Source organism: Mus caroli, unplaced genomic scaffold (assembly GCF_978045245.1).
Source record: "Mus caroli unplaced genomic scaffold, Mus_caroli_1 scaffold_14, whole genome shotgun sequence".
Taxonomy (NCBI): domain Eukaryota; kingdom Metazoa; phylum Chordata; class Mammalia; order Rodentia; family Muridae; genus Mus; species Mus caroli.
The window spans coordinates 113,148,711-113,167,748 of NW_028227269.1; the positions used below are offsets into that span (position 1 = coordinate 113,148,711).

The 19,038-nt window shown below is 37.2% G+C and overlaps 2 pseudogenes; both read right to left on the reverse strand.

Annotated features, from left to right (window-relative positions):
* Nucleotides 1-1,723: 1,723 nt before the first annotated feature.
* Nucleotides 1,724-3,339, reverse strand: LOC110288968 (Ig heavy chain V region 1-72 pseudogene; annotated as a pseudogene).
* A 3,990-nt stretch (nt 3,340-7,329) lies between these two features.
* Nucleotides 7,330-7,704, reverse strand: LOC110288967 (Ig heavy chain V region 93G7 pseudogene; annotated as a pseudogene).
* Nucleotides 7,705-19,038: the final 11,334 nt, after the last annotated feature.

Below are 19,038 nucleotides of genomic sequence, written 5' to 3' on the forward strand. Positions count from 1 at the left end.
GAGAGTGTGCACCACAGCACCACTGACAGCTTCTGTGGTGCACACTCTCACCTGTGCAGACTAAGTTCCTAAGTTCAGCAGAATCCCAGAACCAAGATTGTGCTCCCTGCTCCTGAGGCAGAGGGCTCCCTTGCAGGGCGGACCACTGTCCTCCGGCTGGGAGGGTGCCGGATGTCTGCGGCCCCAAAAGGGTGCTGCCTCAGCGGCTCTGTGGCTCCTGCCTGTCCCAGAAGCTGTGTGCCTCTGTGGTGCACACTCTCACCTGTGCAGACTAAGTTCCTAAGTTCGGTGGAGTCCCAGAACCAAGATGGCGCTCCCTGCTCCTCATAAAATATTTTTTTAAAGAAGGAAATTAGAGAGATCTTATACTAGAAACCTAAATATACACCTTAAAGATTTGGGGGAAATAAAAAGCAAGCACACATCTGTAGCAGGAGATGGCCTACTCAGCCATCATTGGGAAGAGAGGCCCCTTGGTGTTGTACACTTTATATGCCTCAGTATAGGGGAAAGCCAGGGCCAGAAAGTGGGAGTGGGTGGGTAGGGGAGTTCGGGGGGGAGGGGGTAATGGGAGACTTTGGGGACAGCATTTGAAATGTAAATGAAGAAAATACCTAATAAAAATGAGATATTAAAAAAGAGAATTAAAAAAAAAAAGCAAGCACACTCAAGAGAAGCAGACAGCACAAAATCATCAAATACAGGACAGAAATCAATCATAAAGAAAAGGAACAATAAAAGAATCAAGCAAATCACAAGCTGGTTCTGTGAGAAAATCAACAAGACCGACAAACCCTAAGCCAAATTAATGAAAAGACAGACAAACTGTATCCAAATGACATCAGAAATGACAAGGTAGATACGACAACAAACATTGAGGAAATTGAAAGAATTATTAAGTGCTACTTCAAATGTGAATATTACACAAAATTAAAAATATAAATAAACATCTACCTAAACCTGAATGAAGGGCAGATCATCCTGCCTCACCAACTGTGACAACTCAGCCTGCCAGTCTCAGATGAGGTCTGCTCTAAAAGATCATAAGAGAGTAAAAGGATGAAAACTATTTCCAATAAAGTGGTAGCAAGAAACAAGCTGTAGCAGCCATTCTAATATCAACTAAAATCAACTATCCACCAAAAGTTATCAAAAAGGATAAGGAATGAAAACTCATACTCATCAAAGGAAAAATGTACCAGGACGAACTGTTAATTATGAACCTGTTATATTCTAAGAGCCTGGAACTTCTATGAGACTATACAATAGAGAAATCAAATGAAGTCACATAAGACAGTGATGAAAGTACTTTTTTGTTTACCCAGAAGTTGGTGGGCTTTTACAGGTCAAATTCATATTATACTTTAAACCTAGCAAATCCAGTGGAAGTTCTGCTGTTTCTAAAAACCCATGCGTATTTTTATCGTGCCTAACCAGTTTCTTTTTTATTGTTTTATTACATAAGAAATATGTCAACAGAAATGGTCACTGGTGAGGAAGGTGATTGACAAGGTATGGGATACTCTAGGAGCGTTCTAAATCACTCTCACATGATTAATCGATGTCCATTTGCAAAGTGGACAAAAGCACTACAGGACTCTAAGGAAAACACACAGAAACTGACTATCTAAATGTCTGTAGCTGAGCAAGTCTACAAGCAAAGCTTCTTTGAGTCTCCTCAGTCCCAGGGCAGTTTGCTACTCCTCCAGGGTTTCTGACACTCTCAGGATGTGGTTGCAACACTGTGTCTTGCACAGTAATAGACCGCAGAGTCCTCAGATGTCAGGCTGCTGAGCTGCATGTAGGCTGTGCTGGATGACTTGTCCACAGTCAGTGTGGCCTTGCTCTTGAACTTCTCATTGTAGTAAGTACCACCACTATTAGGATTAATATTTCCAATCCACTCAAAGCCTTGTCCAGGACTCTTTTTTACCCAGTCCATCCAGTAGCTGGTGAAGGTGTAGCCAGAAGCCTTGCAGGACATTTTCACTGAAGTCCCAGGCCTCACCAGCTCAGCCCCAGACTGCTGCAGTTGGACCTGGGAGTTGACACCTGTGGAGAGAAAGACAGATTGAATGTCATTGTAACCCAAGAATGTGTCCAGACCTCAAGCCTGCTACTGTGAGCCCCTTACCTGTAACTGTTACTACCAAGAAAAGGATGATACAGCTCCATCCCATTGTGAGGTCCTGTGTGCTCAGTAATTGTAGTGAGAACAGTGATCTTATGTTTTTGTGTCATGTAGACAACCCTATATTTACCACTGTAGACTCATAGGATTTGCATATTCATGAGCAGGATACATATTAGATAAGCATAATGCTGGAGAAGAGGGGGCACCTGGGTCAGGAGTCAGGATGCTGAATCCCAAGTCCTAATCTTGTCTGAGGAAATTCAACTCATACCTCATCCCTGAACCTTGTGTTGAGGCAATGGATGTAACATTTGAGCCTGTGCACTAAAAAGATTTGCAGCCTGTGACAGTCGCCCCACTTGTGACACAGTTGACAGATGGATTTACAGGTGTTTACAAGGAAGACACTAGTGATGGGAATTTTCAAAAACAGCTAACTTAGAATTCACAGCCTCATTTCAATACATACAATTAACATTTGTTTTTCCAATATCTTATACATTAGAAAAGATAACCAAAACTAAAGATACTTCAGAAACTTTTATACATGCGTGATTATTGCAGCATTAACAGAACTGAAGTATGTAAATAAACTGTGTATAGGTCAAGAGAAGATTACATATTGAAGACATGAATATATATGATATACATTTTGATATATATACATCTCTGAAGTGTCTAACAAAGAATCTTCACTGCCTTTGAGCATGGAAACATTACATATCAATCAAAATACATAAATGTAAGTTAAGATAGAAAACAACAGAAGATACAGAGTCCCCTCCACACCAACAGCATCTCTCTGCTAACTATTCTTGGCCCCATTTTGCCCCCTGCTGGTCCAGATCTCACCTGCAAGTAGATTTCTCATAAAGTTGCCCTGTCTGACTTGAGCAGTAAGGTTACCCTAAAAAGAGTGTGCTTACTTGGTTGAGCCTCGGGGAAAAATTGCTCTTGTTTATCTGGAGATGACTCCTGTCTCAGTGTCTGGATTTAAGTTGTTTCTACATTATCCTCAATACTTCTTTTAAAGTCACCCTCTTTCCTAGTGGCAGTTGGATACTACTCTAGCAGTATCAATTTGTAATAATGTCTAAACAGCAGAGATCAGGGTCGTTGTTACCTTCATCAGGCTGTACCTTGGACAGAGCAGAGGAGGGCAGCAGTACAATGATGAGTCTTGAGCTATTATATATTGCCCCCATGTTACCATGTAGGAATTACTGGAGTAGTCACGTACAACAAAATGAGGAAGAACCATGGTACTCACAGAAAAATTAAGAGCCCAAAAGAAATTCACATTGACAAGGAAGTAGAAAGCAAGCAAGTCTATCTTCAACTCAATCTGTTTCTCAACCTGCATGTGCATCCATTTAATGGGGTGAGGGTTGAGAGGAAATCCCCATGATATAGAACCTAATAGACAGAGAATCTGTGTACTTATAAAGCTTTATCTCTACCAGAATAGCTTTCCAATCCAGGCTCCTCTTATTTATGGGCAAGGCATGTGGTAGTAAAGCTGTTTAGAAGTTGATGTTTCACAAATGGAGGATAGTTTTGAAGTGTTAACTCAGGATTGAGAGAAACCAGTCCCACTCTTTAGGACTTTGTGTACATATGTACTTAACTATATGAAGTATATTTAAACATCCTACAAATACATATTATATGGATTCAGAATATTCATACCTATTGTACTTTAACTTCTGTTTCATTAATTAGATGCACATAATATTACAGGATAGAAATAACACCAGTAACATGCATGTTTTATCTTCCATCCCTGGTCAGAATTCATGTGGTATCTTATGAATTGTCAGTTTACATGGCAGCATCCTCAGAGCATCAGGGACTTCTTCCGTACAGGAAGATTTATCCCTACAATTCAGGGTTCTAAATGGTTGTGTCTTGGTATTTTATAACCCCTGATATGCTGGGTAATGTCTATAATGCTGTACTTCATACTCCATCATATGCTGTGCTGATGGTTCTCATAGGTTGCAATGCACAGGAGTAGTATGGATGTATATAGAAATCCTCCTCACATAATATCCTCCATTCAAAAATGTCCAAATTCTGTAAGACGGTAAATAAATAATATGAGTTTATTCTACCAAGTTTAACTAATATGAAGATCAAAACACTTGCTGATCTGGTACAATGTCTATGCAGGAGTTTTCCTTGACTAAATGCACACATGGATTTTATTCACACTTTGGTCTTACTTTTTCTTGATTTTCTTGTGTTTTGCAAATTGTATCTTGGGTATTCTACATTTCTGGGCTAATATCCACATACCAGTGAGTGCATATCATGTGTGTTCTTTTCTGATTTGGTTACCTCACTTAGGATGATATCCTCCAAATCTATCCATTTGTCTAAATATTTCATAAATTCATTGTTTTTAATAGCTGAGTAGTACTCTAGTGAATAAACATACCACATTTTCTGTATCCATTCCTCTGTTGACGGACATTGGGGTTCTTTCCAACTTTTGGCTATTATAAATAAGGCTGCTATGAGCATAGTAGAGCATTTGTCCTTATTACATGTTGGAATATCTTCTGGGAATATGCTGAGGAGTACTATTGCTGGATCTTTAGGTGATACTATGTCCAAATTTCTGCAAATATTTTTTGCTATCCTAGGTGTTTTGTTATTCCAGATGAATTTGCAAATTGCCCTTTCTAATTTGGTGACAAATTGAGTTGGAATTTTGATGGGGAATTGCATTGAACCTGTAGATTGCTTTCGGCAAGTTAGCCATTTTTCCTATGTTAGTCCTGACAATCCATGAGCATAGGGGATCTTTCTATCTTCTTAGATCTTCTTCGATTTATTTCCACAGAGACGTGAAGTTCTTATCATTCAGATCTTATACTTCCTTAGTTATATCATTTATATCTAACTACTGCATGAAAGCTGTTTATCAGGTTTAGGAATTCTCTGATGGAATTTTTAGGGTCACATACATACTATCATATCATCTGCAAATAGTGATATTTTGACAACTTCCTTTACAATTTGTATCCCTTTGATTTCCTTTTGTTGTCTAATTGCTCTGGTTAGGACATCAAGTAATATACTCAATAGGTAGGGGAAAAGTGGGCAGCCTTGTCTAGTCCCTGATTTTAGTGGGATTGCTTCAAGTTTCTCTCCATTTACTTTGATGTTGGCTACTGGTTTTCTATATATTGCTTTTATTATGTTTATGTGCTGGCCTTGAATTCCTGATCATTCCAAGACTTTTATCATGAATGGGTATTGGATTTTGTCAAATGCTTTCTCAGCATCTAACAAGATGATTGTGATGTTTTGTCTTTGAATTTGTTTATATATTTGATTGCATAGATGGTTTTCCATATATTAAACCATCCCTGCATCCTTAGAACGAAGCCTACTTGATCATCATGGATGATCATTTTGATGTGTTCTTGGATTCGGTTTGTCAGAATTTTATTGAGTGTTTTTGCATCGATATTCCTAAGGGCAATTGGTCTGAAGAAGAACATCATGATTTTTTTAACTATGGTCATACCTTAAACTTCATTGAGCAACTGCATTTAGAATTATTAAGAAAATGATTGTTGCCTGGAGATCCTTTTCCAAATTCTATTGTATTGAAATATACCTACACTAAACTGCCTGTGCTTAGAATCCCCAAAATCTTGTCCAGATTGGCAAAGTCATTCTGTACAACATTCTCATTATTATCCCTTCACAGGCTCTGTTTCCCCCTTAGACACCTGCAAAGAGGAGAAATAAAAGTAATATAAACTTCTCTATACACTTAGAGATTAGTAATGGAAAAGATCTTACAGGGAGAGAGAGAGAGAGAGAGAGAGAGAGAGAGGGAGAGAGAGAGAGAGAGAGAGAGAGAGAGAGAGAGAGAGAGAGAGAGAGAGAGAGAGATGAAGAGAGGATAAAACCCAAATATTGTAATTCTGTATTGCAATATGACTTAGAATTATGTTTTTACATATTCCTTATGCTTAAATCCCCTCATACCTGGCTTCTGATTATACTTTGAACAATTTAAACAAAGACATGATACCTAAAGTATAGGCATTTGATCTTATGAGATATTTACAGAAAATGATATTATCAGAATTATTAGTTTATTTATTAATATTTAAAGATATATTTTTCTATTTTTATTGAAAACAGATTTCTTCACGCAATATATTCTTATTACTGATTTCCATTCCTCAACACCTACCCAATCTTCTCCTAGTATAATTCTGTTTTTAGTATCTAATTAGAAGATAGACAGAAACTAAACATAAGAAAAAAGAAATACAGTGAGATGAAGGAAAAGCAAACAAATGGGAATAAGACGAAACAAACAAACAGAGGAAAGCCACCAAAAACAAACATAAGACCCACATGTGCATGCAGAGACACACGTTCACAATTACTCTACAAAACAAAGCTGAGCAACAGGTATGCAATGGACTATGAGAGTTGATGCTGTATCAGTATAGGTCCATGTTCCAAAAAGTCTAGTGACTGTAGGGATGATTACTGAGACTGGGAAGGAAGTAAATATGAGATCAAACACTTATGTATATCTCAGAACCTACCTCAATTAACAGGCATAGACATTGTGTTGGTAAAGGAGTTCGATGAAAAGTGATTTAATGATATTTTGACCAACCTACAGATATATTTACATGCGTCTGCATTCTGATAAAAATATTTCCCACCTTCTAAGAGACCATGAAATTCTGCTGGAATGTGGGACAATAATTAACACACTTGAGGTCACTAATTATTTAAGATTATGAAGCAGTGTTGCTTGCCCAAATATTGGTGATTTGCATTTCATAGATCAAATTACTATTATACATTATCCCCAACATTTTCAAAAAAGTTCTGCTCTCTCAGGATACAGTGATATTTTTATCATGCATAAAAAAATTTCCATTTTTATTGTTTTATTGAATAAGAAATATGTCAATGGAGGTGGTCACTGATGAAGAAATTCACAAGGTATGGTAAACTGTGGGTTTACCAAACAGCCTCACTTTACCCATAGATAGACCTTTAGAAAGCTGACAAAGGCACTATAGGGCAGTGAGGAGGAGGAAATAAATGGAAATTCAAAATGACGATTTCTGAAAAAGTCTAAAGATTAATCTTTCTGTCATCTCAGTTCCAGCACAGCTTCTTGCTCTCCAGTATTTCTGACACACTCAGGATGTGGTTAATACACTGTGTCTTGCACAGAAACAGATCACAGAGTCCTCAGATGTCAGGCTGCTGAGCTGCATGTAGGCTGTGCTGGAGGATGTGTCTGAAGTCAGTGTGGCCTTGCCCTTGAACTTCTCATTGTACTCAGTATAATCATTTCCAAGATAAATATATCCAATAAATTCCAGGCCCTGTCCAGGCCTCTGCTTCACCCAGTTTATACCGTAGCTTGTGAATGTATATCCAGAAGTCTTGCAGGACAGCTTCACTGAGGACCCAGGCCTCACCAGCTCAGCTCCAGACTGCTGAAGCTGGACCTCAGAGTGGACACCTGTGAAGAGAAAGGCAGAGTGGATGTGAGTGACATCCCAGGCCATTTCTCTTCTTCAGATTTGGAAATGGTGAGCCCCTTACCTGCAGTTACTGACAGGAGCAAGAGAAAGATGCAGCTCCATCCCATGGTTAGAGTCAGTGTGTTCAGGGACTGTGGAGAGGACACTGATCAAAGGCTGTTTTCAGGGTGTGGACATTCCTGTATTTACTGCCATAAACTCAAGTAATTTGCATATTCATGAGCAGCGTACATCTTACATAAGAACCTAGTCCATCTAGAGAAGAATTGGAGAGGAAGTAATGAAAAGACACATGGGTCAGGCAGCAGAATGCTCAAGTCCAAATCTAGTTCCTCTCTGAGGAAATGCATCCAATACACTTTCTATGAGGCCTGGACGGCTGGTATGGTTGTAACTACAAGGAAGACTACCTCAATCTATATGCCGCCTCAGTCTGTTGATCCACTCTGGGATACGTTAACATGTGATTTATAGATAATACTCAGTGAAGATGAAGATGATGATGAAGATATTGATGATAATTATGGAAAATTCCAAAAACCAGCTTTTATAGTTTACAGTCTTCTTTTGAATATATGTAATTAATTTTTGCCTTTCTAACAGGTTATATGCTTCAAAACTCAATAAAATGACTAAAAGTAAATGTGCTTTAAAACTATTTACCTATCAGTGATTATTGCAGGAGGATTCTCAGTAAATTACAGGAATAAGCTATATGTGGGTCAAAAATTATTTTATCAGAAAGGCATGGTTACATATATATTGTAAATTACACAGGCACACACACACACACACACACACACATATTTCTTGCCCAGAAATATTTAAGAAGTTTAAATTGCATTTGGAAAAATGGATATAAGTAGAGATAACTGTATTAATGATGACAATCTCAAAATCATAGACATTAAATGAGACTCTCATTAGCAACTCTTCCATATTTCATGTCATACATGACTATTTATGTAAATACATGATATTACATCAATGAAATTCCCTAATAATAAATGGAATAAAGGGAAAATAGGATGGACAAGAGGTGACAGGAAAAATATACACAGTATACAAAATAGACATATGAAAAAAATCATACATATGTAAAGTTGTTATTTCTATATTTCATAAGGATTTTTATATATGAAGCATGCTATAATATACAACCACTCTCAGGAATCTCACCACTATCTACCACTACTAGGTCCCTGTGGTTCCCATTGGGAGCTTCCAATAACTCTCATTGCCAACATTTCACTTTGCCCGTTTCATTAACTTATAACACAGCGAGTTTAATTAGTATTTTATATAATATATATATATATATATATATATATATACATAAAGAGTGAGCCTACATAAGTCTTCTCTTGAAAAAATGAATATATTTTGTTCAAATTCATGAAATGACAAAAGACTTTCAGCCTGGTGTGGGCCATCAATTATTCCTCCTACCTGTGTTGTAATTGTTTTAATTCTTATATGATGAGTTCAGGGGATAAATGCACCAATGTGGATATATTAACCTCAGAGGATGACTTCTGTCATTCAATTCTAAGGCATTTACCTCATACTGCTAAGCTTACCAGTCGACATTTTTACCTGTTCAGTAATTTGGAAGTCGCTCAGGTGGTAATGTTCACTTGTTTTTTGTGTGTGTGCCTTGTGCTGGTAAGTATAGCTACTGAGAGTTCATATGTGCACTAAGAACAGTTAAATCCCTGGAGAGAAAATTTGATCTCCTTTAACCCCATTCTCTGTATCTTGCATCCTTTCTTTTCCCTGTTTTATGATGGTCCTTGATTTTGGATGAGAGGTTGGTTAAATAACTCCTCTGTGGATGAGTATTCTGTCAGTCATTCTCAGCACTCTGCCACTCATGAATATCTGCATCAATCTTTACACACACCACGTATGATCCTCTTTCATCAACTCTCAGACAGTCTACTGGGAATAAACACAAATATTTATAAGGTAATTTGACAACCGGATCATTGTCAATTTATCTGAAGTCTACTAGGGCCTATATTGTCTCTAAAGATGAGCTTCAAAAACCACACTTACATGAGATGAAGCATTTCCTATTAAAATTGGCCAAAAAATAATAAATAGAATTATGTTGTTTCCCAGCAATATCCCTCTCACACATGTACTCAAATGACTCTACATCTTATTATACAGATGTTCATACATTCATGTTTATTCACAGCACGATACTCATGGTCTTTTCACAGCATATCGAGGAAGAGATCTCCCCAAATTTCCAATAAAGCATAAATAAATGTTTCATCCATGTCCATTAGACAATTGCTTCATGTTCTCATTCATACATGTTCCAAGATTTGAGTATTTTGTTTAGTGTATTGAATTGTAGAAACTTAAAGACTAGAATTGGACCATTATACTATTAGAAATTTACCAAGGCGATATAGTAAAGTAGAGATAAAAATAGAGTAAATTATTTTAAAATTGAGTAGATTACATGTGCCAGAGCAGTTGCATGACTCCAAAGAAAGAGCATCTTCCAGCCACAACTGGATTCATGCACATATGAATTCACAGAGACTCTAGGTGCAGGCACAGAGCCAGAACCATTTCAACCCAGATAAAATTCCCAAGTTAGAAGAAGGAAATGGACACAGGACCTCAGCCCTAAACAAGAACTGCAATTGACACTTACATGTAAATGAATAATTAGTTTTCTCCAGTGGAGTCTCGCAGGGAATGTTAAGCACAGTTAACCATAAGGATATGCTTAGCAGTTGATAGCCAAAAAAAAAAAAAAAAAAAAGAATTCAATGGTATTTTTGCATACATTCTTCCTAATATTTCCTTGATAAACTCCTTTTATATCACTTATGTTTTGCCCATATATCATGGCTACATACTTGTGGTTCTCTCTCTCTGTCTCTGTCTCTGTCTGTCTCAGTACATAGAGTTAACATTTGATATTCCAACTTATTATATAAGAAAAGGCCCATAAAAATGACCAAAATAATTATACTTCGAAAATATTTGTACATAAAGGATTATTGCAGAAGCATTATAGCTAAATTATATAAATAAAATATGTAACTTTCAAAAGAATATTACATCAAGAAGATACGGACGGACACACACACACATACATAAAATACACACACACACACACACACACATATAAACATTTTTCATCAGAAAGGAATAAAATACTTACGTTAATTTTAGTAAAATGGATGCAACTCAAGATGATTATATTAATTATGGTTATACTAGAAACATAAACATTGAATGAATCTCTCAGTTCTTATATACTGCACTCTTAGATTGAATTATGCATACATATACATATGATGTTTAAATGAAATTGTCTACTATAGTAAATTAAAAAATAAGAGCAAGAAAAACAATGATATAGATTATGGGGAAAATATTCACAGTGTACACAATACATTTGTATAAAAGTTCTAAACTTATAAAAAATGAAATATTTACAAAATTCTTTGTTCTTTGCAATTTTCATTCATAAATGAAATATACAACGATCACATCTACCTCTACTATGTCTTTCTGGTGTCTGTTGGGAACTTTTAATATGTCTCTCTTCCAACATCCAGGCCTATTTTATTTCATTAACTAATAATATAGCATGTACAATTAATGCTATTTATATACATATAGGTGAGGTTATTCAATAGTACATAGGGAACCTACAAAACATTCCAAAAATGGGATTAAATTTCCCCATTGGTCATCAAATGTCAATAAACCCTCAGCATGATGTGAGTCCTGTGGCATTCCTCCCTATCCATGTTGTAATATTTACAAAAAAAATATATACAATCTTTAGTGGTAAGAACAGAACACACATATGCCAGTGTGTATGTGTGATCCTAAGAGGATAACTTAGGAAATTCAATTATTATATTGTATGATATGGGTACAGAAATTAAATAGCTAAGCTTTCCAGGAGATATTTTTATCTGCTCAGCTATTGCATAAGCTCTCAGATTGTAACTCTAACTGGATTGATTTGCTATTGTCTTGTGCTGGTAACTATAGCTGCTGAGAGTTTATGTGACCATGACAAGTCCTGAGACTTTATTTCATGTCTCTACACCCAATATTCTGGACCTTATGTTCTTTCCAATCCCTCATTTGTGATGATCCTTAGGTTTTTGGTGGGGTATTTATAAAGATGTCTTATCGATGACTAAGTACACAGAGATTCATTCTCTGTACCTTGTCTATTATGGCATGTCTACATTAGGCATTACAGACTGAGAACAGCAATAATCTACTAGGTATAAACATAAAAATAAGGCAGTTTGACAACTTGACCATTATCAATGCCACAAGGGTCTACTATGCCAATGTCATCTGTAGACATGGGATTTTGACTACTTTTACCTTGGATGAAATCTTTTCTTTCTTTCTTTTTTAATATTTTTATTACATCTTTTCCTCAATTACATTTCCAATGCTATCCCAAAAGTCCCCCATACCCCCCCCCCACTTCCCTACCCACCCATTCCCATTTTTTTGGCCCTGGCATTCCCCTGTACTGGGGCATATAAAGTTTGCGTGTCCAATGGGCCTCTCTTTCCAGTGAAGGCCGACTAGGCCATCTTTTGAAACATATGCAGCTAGAGTCAAGAGCTCCGGGGTACTGGTTAGTTCATAATGTTGTTTGACCCATAGGGTTGCGGATCCTTTCAGCTCCTTGGGTACTTTCTCCAGCTCCTCCATTGGGGATGAAATCTTTTCTATGGAACAGGCCGCACATCCAATTAGAAAGCAATTTGTCATTACATAACAGTCAAGTGGTAGTGGATACATTTTACCAGAAAGCTGATATTGTAAACTGCTAGTCAGGTAATGTATGAAATCATTTAAGCCATTAAGGTCTGAAGAATATTGTGCAGATAACATAGAAAAATAGAAGTAAATGAAAACAGAGAAGTCAATAGTTGATGCATGATATTTCAAACATGAAATGGTGGTGGGAAATGGAGAATAAGACATTGGTGTAGCATAAGCCATACTAAAGGGTGGTAAGAGAGGGAAGATTGAATCAAGTATCTCCTGGGTAAGCAAAAATAAAAAAAAAAGTACAGAGGATATAGAATGCATGTAGTATGACAAAAAATTAAGGATATTGGGAGTGGAAAAGTGTATTTTGGAATAAAAAGCAACAAAATTTAAAAATTGATTTCAAAACAAATAGTCAAAAATAATCAGCACTACATAGTTGCCTAGTACAAATTTGGTAATGTCTTTATGTTGATGGATTAATTTTGTGTTTGAAATGTAGTGTGTATTTTATGGATCTGTCAATACATTATTTTGTGAAATATAATAAATGTAAGCAATCCATGAATAACTGGTGATATGCAGACTTGAAGTTTAGTTGTTAGTATTGTCTCATGCAGGTCATGCTCTATGGTTATGTGAGTTACGTATTTGGAGAAAGTTGAATAGAAAGCATAGGGGTGAGCTTTGTGTTTTATTTTAGTGTAGAAGTCTTTGAACACAGGTTCCTGCATGGGATGACAGTGCCTCTCAAAAAGAAAATGACTTCCAGGCATGACAGGCTCATTCACATGTGAATCTACAGAGACTGTGACAGCATGGGCAGGAAATGCAGACTCAATCCAAATGAAGACATAGTTTTGAGAGAAGGACATGGCCACAGGCTCTCACCTTTCGACAAAATAGTTTCTGAAATTGGCATTCATGTTTAAAGAAAACATTAGCTTTCTCCAATGGATCATTGTTGGTCTTATAACCACATTTAAAGGTGGACTCATGACTAGCAGTAGGAGATCAACACAAAATGAACTCAACAGTGTTTTTGTAGGTGTTTATTCTCATTGTTATGTGCATTGATTATTATATTTTGCTTTTGACTATGTATCTTGATCACTGAGTTGCATTTTATGGGTTTGAAAGTGTGTGTGTTGTCTTTTTTTATTTTTATACCACTTTTTTATGTGTTCCCTTCTTTCTATAGAAAAAAAATTAAATGGCGCAGTTAGGTGAGTTGGTGAAGTTTCTCACAGAAATTTATAAGGAATATCAGTGATCAGAATACATTGTATAAATTTTACTATTATCTCTTTACTTTTTAATCATTGTCCCCCTACCAGTATACCCTCTCATAGTTCCTCATCCCATTCCCCCTCCCTGATATCTACAAGAAGGTTCCTCACCACCACCAGACCTAACCACTCCCTGGAAATTCAAATATCTTAAGTGTTAGGTACATCTTCTCCCACTAGGCCAGACCAGGCAGTCCTCTATCATATATATACCTAGGGATTCAGATCAGCTCCTGTAAGCTGCCTGGATAGTGGCTCAGTTTCTGAAAGATCTCAGGAGGCAAGGTATATATATATATTTTTTTAAAGTGAGAAAATACAAATCTTTGAAGTGTTTAACACAGGATCTTCACAGTGAGGATAAAAGAATTATAGGTAAATCACTATAGGTACATGTAAGTTAAGAAAGAATACAGCAGGGTTAGAGAGATGGCTCAGGGGTTAAGAGCACCGACTGCTCTTCCAGAGGACCAAGTTTCAATACCCAACAACCACATGATGGCTCACAACCATCTGTAATGGGATCTGATGCACTCATCGGATGTGTGTCTAAAGACAGCTGCAATGTACTTGTATAAATAAAAGTAAATAAATAATATTTTTAAAAAGAAAGGAAAACACAGAGAATAAAGAGTCTCCCTCCACACCCACCACATTATCTCTCTGCTGGGGATTCTTGAACCCATTGTGCCCCCTGCTTGTCATGAGCTCACCTGTAGGTAGATTTCCCATCACTTACACTGAAGTTGCCTAGTCGAACTTCACCAGTAACATGTCCCTGAAACTATTGTGCTTGTAGGGCAAGAATGCAAAGAGAAATGGCTCTTGTTTATAAAGAGATGATGACTGATTCTCAGCATATGATTTTAAGTTGTTTCTACTTCATCATCCATTAAGCTTTTAAAGTCATCTGCTTTCCTAGTGGCAGTAGGAACAAGCTCTAACAGTTGTCATTTATAATACTGTGTAAACAGGAGAGATCATCTACATGTGGAGGGGCTTGTGTCCACTGCCTCACGTAACTGATGTCCACAACTCTCTTTAAGGGGGTCTGTGGCTATGTGACAGGGACCTGGTGTTAGGAACAAGACAGAGCTCCAACTGTTCTTTCTGGGTCCCCTGGACTTCAAGCATAGCTCAACTTTAGAGGCTTCCTCTCATGGTCCACCTCCCCACAGAGAGAAATTCTCATGCAGTCCAAAATTATACAAGATGCAATTTATGTACTTCATAAAGTTGTGACATACAACCAAAAAGGAATCCCAAATTGTTAAAAAAAAATCATGAAAGTTTTATTTCTTTGATATCATTTATTTTAGGCCTGCAATATAGGCTTAATTTTTTCTTCTTTATTGGTTATTTTATTTATTTACATTTCAAATGCTATTCTCCTTCCCAATTTCCCGTCTGTAAACACTCTCTATTCCATCCCCCCTTTCCCCTGCTTCTACAGGGGAGCTCCTTCACACATCCAGCAACACACCCACTCCTACCTCACTGTCCTAGCCTTCCCCTACATTCGGGCATTGAGTCTCCACAGAACCAAGGGCCTCTCCTCCCGTTGATGCCAGAAAAATCAATCCTCTGCTGCATATGCAGCTACAGCCATGAATCCCTCCATGTGCAATCTTTGGTTGGTAGTTTAGTCTCTGGGAGCGCTGGGGAGTATGGTTGATTGATAATTTTGTTCTTCCTATGCAGTTGCAAGCGTTTCTGCTTCTTTAGTCCTTCCTCTGTCTCCACCATTGTGGTCCCCATTCTCAGTCCAATGGTTGGCTGTGAGCATCAACATCTGTACTGGTGAGGCTCTCACAGAGCCTCTCAGGGGTCAGATATCCCAGGCTTCTGGCAGCAAGCACATCTTGGCATCAGCAATAGTGTCTGAGTTTGGTTTCTGCAGATAGGATGGATCCATAGGTGGGGCAGTCTCTGGATGGCATTTGCTTCAGGCTCTGCTCTATGCTTTCACCTGAATTTCCATTTCCTTTAGACATGAAAATTTCTGTTTGATGTATTGGATTAAATTCATAAATATAGGAACTGATAAGATGTAGCAAAATGAAGGAATAGACTATTTAGAATTACCATATTTGGCTGTTTAAGTGTGATTTTTCATAAGTAAACACTTGCTTAATAACTTAAATATTACTCCAGGTCAAGAGAAGCATTTGATGCCCACAATAGGAAATCACATTTGTGAATAACAAAATATATTTTCTCCAAATAATTTTTGAAGATTAACTGATAGTATTCAATTTAATAACACTTACAAGCATTACCAAGAGCAAATAACTAATATGTGAAGATGTGTGGATGATAGTTTGCTTCAACTATGCACTTGGAAGAGTCTCTTAGACTGCTTAAAAACAACTACTCAAATTGAGGTTTCACATAGCTGAATCTGGCCACTTGTTTGATGATCTTTAGCTTTTACAGGCAGAAATATTGTCCTGTGGAGCTATTAAGTAATGTTTAGATATCATTTAGATATCAGATGCCACATTGGCATCCCTGTTAGCTATTGCTGCCACGCATTATATTGATCTGTGAAAATGATCACTGTGAGGTTGATCAGAAAAATGGGATCTGAGTTCTAACACCTGGAACCCAAGTCAACAGATCATGTACTGGGTTTGAGAAATGGCCCAGTAGTTAAGAGTAAATGTTGTTCTTCCAGAAGATCTGGATTTAGTTCTAAACAACCACATCAGATGGTGTACAACCAAATGCCTGTGACTCCAAATTTGAAGGATGCACTGCCATCTTCTGGTATCCAAGGGTACCCACACAAATGTGTCATTTAATTATCCAGAATACTGCACAAATACACAGAAATGAAAAGTAAAACAAACAAAAAACATATTTTAAAAACTTCTGAGTTTCACAATACTCACATAAAAGCCAAATGCCCCAGAATCTGTCTGCTGTCTTAGACTCAGAAACAGAGGAGCAGAATGGTCCCTGAAGCTTTCACCTCAGGAGAAATTGATCAAATTCAAAAATTGATCTCTAGTCAAATTGATGAGCTCAGGCTTAGTGAGAAAATATTACTTAAAATATATAGGGGAGAGCAATAACAGTTACACCTCACATCCACCACTTGTCACCACATGTACATACAAATCTTTCATACCCAAAAAATTAAAATAAAAAATGGACTGTCTCATTCTATAATACATGACTACTTACTCCCTTAAAATTTGTCATAATGTCTTTAAATTTAATCCTGTTTCTACCTGCCTCTAGTTACATAATAATGTCCATATATTTTTTAGGGTAATAATTTTAGAATTCCATTTCTATGACTTGCTTTATTACAGATATTTGTTGCCATGGAGAAAAAAAAAAGCTTCCAATTCTAGTGGAATATCATAGTTCCCTTTTACGCTCCACGGTTTTGTAGGTTTACTGGTTTCCAGTCACTAATTGTAGCACTGCATTTCTCATGTAGTTGTAATATGCTATAAACTTAGGTATGGATTCTGTAAAGTCTTTCTGTGCTGTGCATGTAAGATTGCCCATTTATATTGCTCTCCACTGGTTCTAGCTCTTGCCTAGGAGATCAATTTCTTTTTCTATTTCATTGAGTCTGTTTTCTTAGAGGAAACATCCCACAGGAATTCACAAGGACCAGGTAGAAGCCAGAATTCTTATTACCTTGTAGATAATTCCTCAGATTGTTACTTCTACTATAATGGGTAAGCAACTCATTAAGCTAGTCTGAAGGCAAATGGCAAGAATGTGGGCATCTCGGGATAGAAAAATATGAATAATTTTAGAAACTCAAAAGAAGATAAATGAAAATACAGAAAAACAGCAGTGCCTAAGCTTGTATGTGGATGACATTATCTAAGACTCCTAGAGGTGGGGGACATGGGGCCTGAAGTGGCCATATCCTGTAGCCAGGCAGGAGGACTCCCAGTGAAAGGATAAAGATACCAACCCAGCCAAAACTTTTGACACAAAATGTGTTCAGCTCATAAGAAAAGCAGGGACAAATTTGGAATAGACATTGAGAGAATGGCCAACCAATGACTGGCACAACTTGAGAGTCATCATGTGCAGAAGAACCAGTTCCTGAAATTATTAATGATACCTTTTTATGATTGCAGACTGGAGCTTATCAAAACTGTTCTCTGAGAGACTACACCCAGCAGCTGACTGGAACAGATGCAGAGACCCACAGGCAATCATTGTATAGAGTTTGGGTATTTTTGTGGAAGAGTTGAGGTAAAGATTGAGGAGACCCACAAGAAGACCAAAAGATTCAACTAACTTGGACCCATTAGTAGCTCCCATAGTTTGAACCACCAAAAAGCAAGCATGGCCTCTACCTTGGCTCCTGCATATATGTAGCAGAAATGCAGCTTGGTTATCATGTGGGTACCTCCACAACTGGAGCAGGGGCTCTACCTTATCCTTTCACCTATCTGTGGGTCCTCTTCCCCTAACTGGCCTACCTTGTCTAGCCTTAGTTGGGAGGAGACATGTCTAGTCCTGCAGACACTTGATGTTCCATGATATGTTCAAGGAGAAGGGCCTCCCCCTTCTTAGAGGAGAAGGGGATGAGAAGAAGAGACGTAGGTAATAGGAGGAAAAGTTAGATCTGTGACTGGGATGTAAAGTGAATAAATTGTCAAAAATAAAAAAGAAAACAAAACAAAGCAGTGCTCAGAAAGGATAATATTGAAACTTTTAGTTAAATGAACACAAGATCCACATACTCTTATTTCTCTACTACTGCAAAATCTTCAATAACTCCTTTCAAACTTATGAGCCATATTAGAGAATAGAAAAGCTTGTGAGTGTTCCACTTTCCCCATTATTACTCATTTTTATTTGTTTTAATTAATAGCTTTCATACATAAATCATATTTTAACTATTCAAAAACACACAAACATACCAGAAATGATAGATTAATTTATCATGAATGACCAGTACCTTAATAAGTACAAAATACTTAAACGATAAAGAAAAAAATAATAACTTCTCTCTCTTTCTCCCCCCCCCGTGTGTGTGTGTGTGTGTGTGTGTGTGTGTTTGTCTTTTATTTGTGAATCCAGATAGCTCCAGGGGAGTGAACACATATGATCCAATGGGAACCAAAGCAGTGTATTCCAAACTCACCACTTAATACTGGATAGCCAAAAAATTTTCAACAAGAAAAGATCTTCTGGGTGAATCATAATGCTTGACCTCAATTACAAAGCAACTGTGATAAAAATTGAATGGTATTGGTAAAGAAACAGACAGTTCAATTGATAAAATAGGGTCAAAGACTCA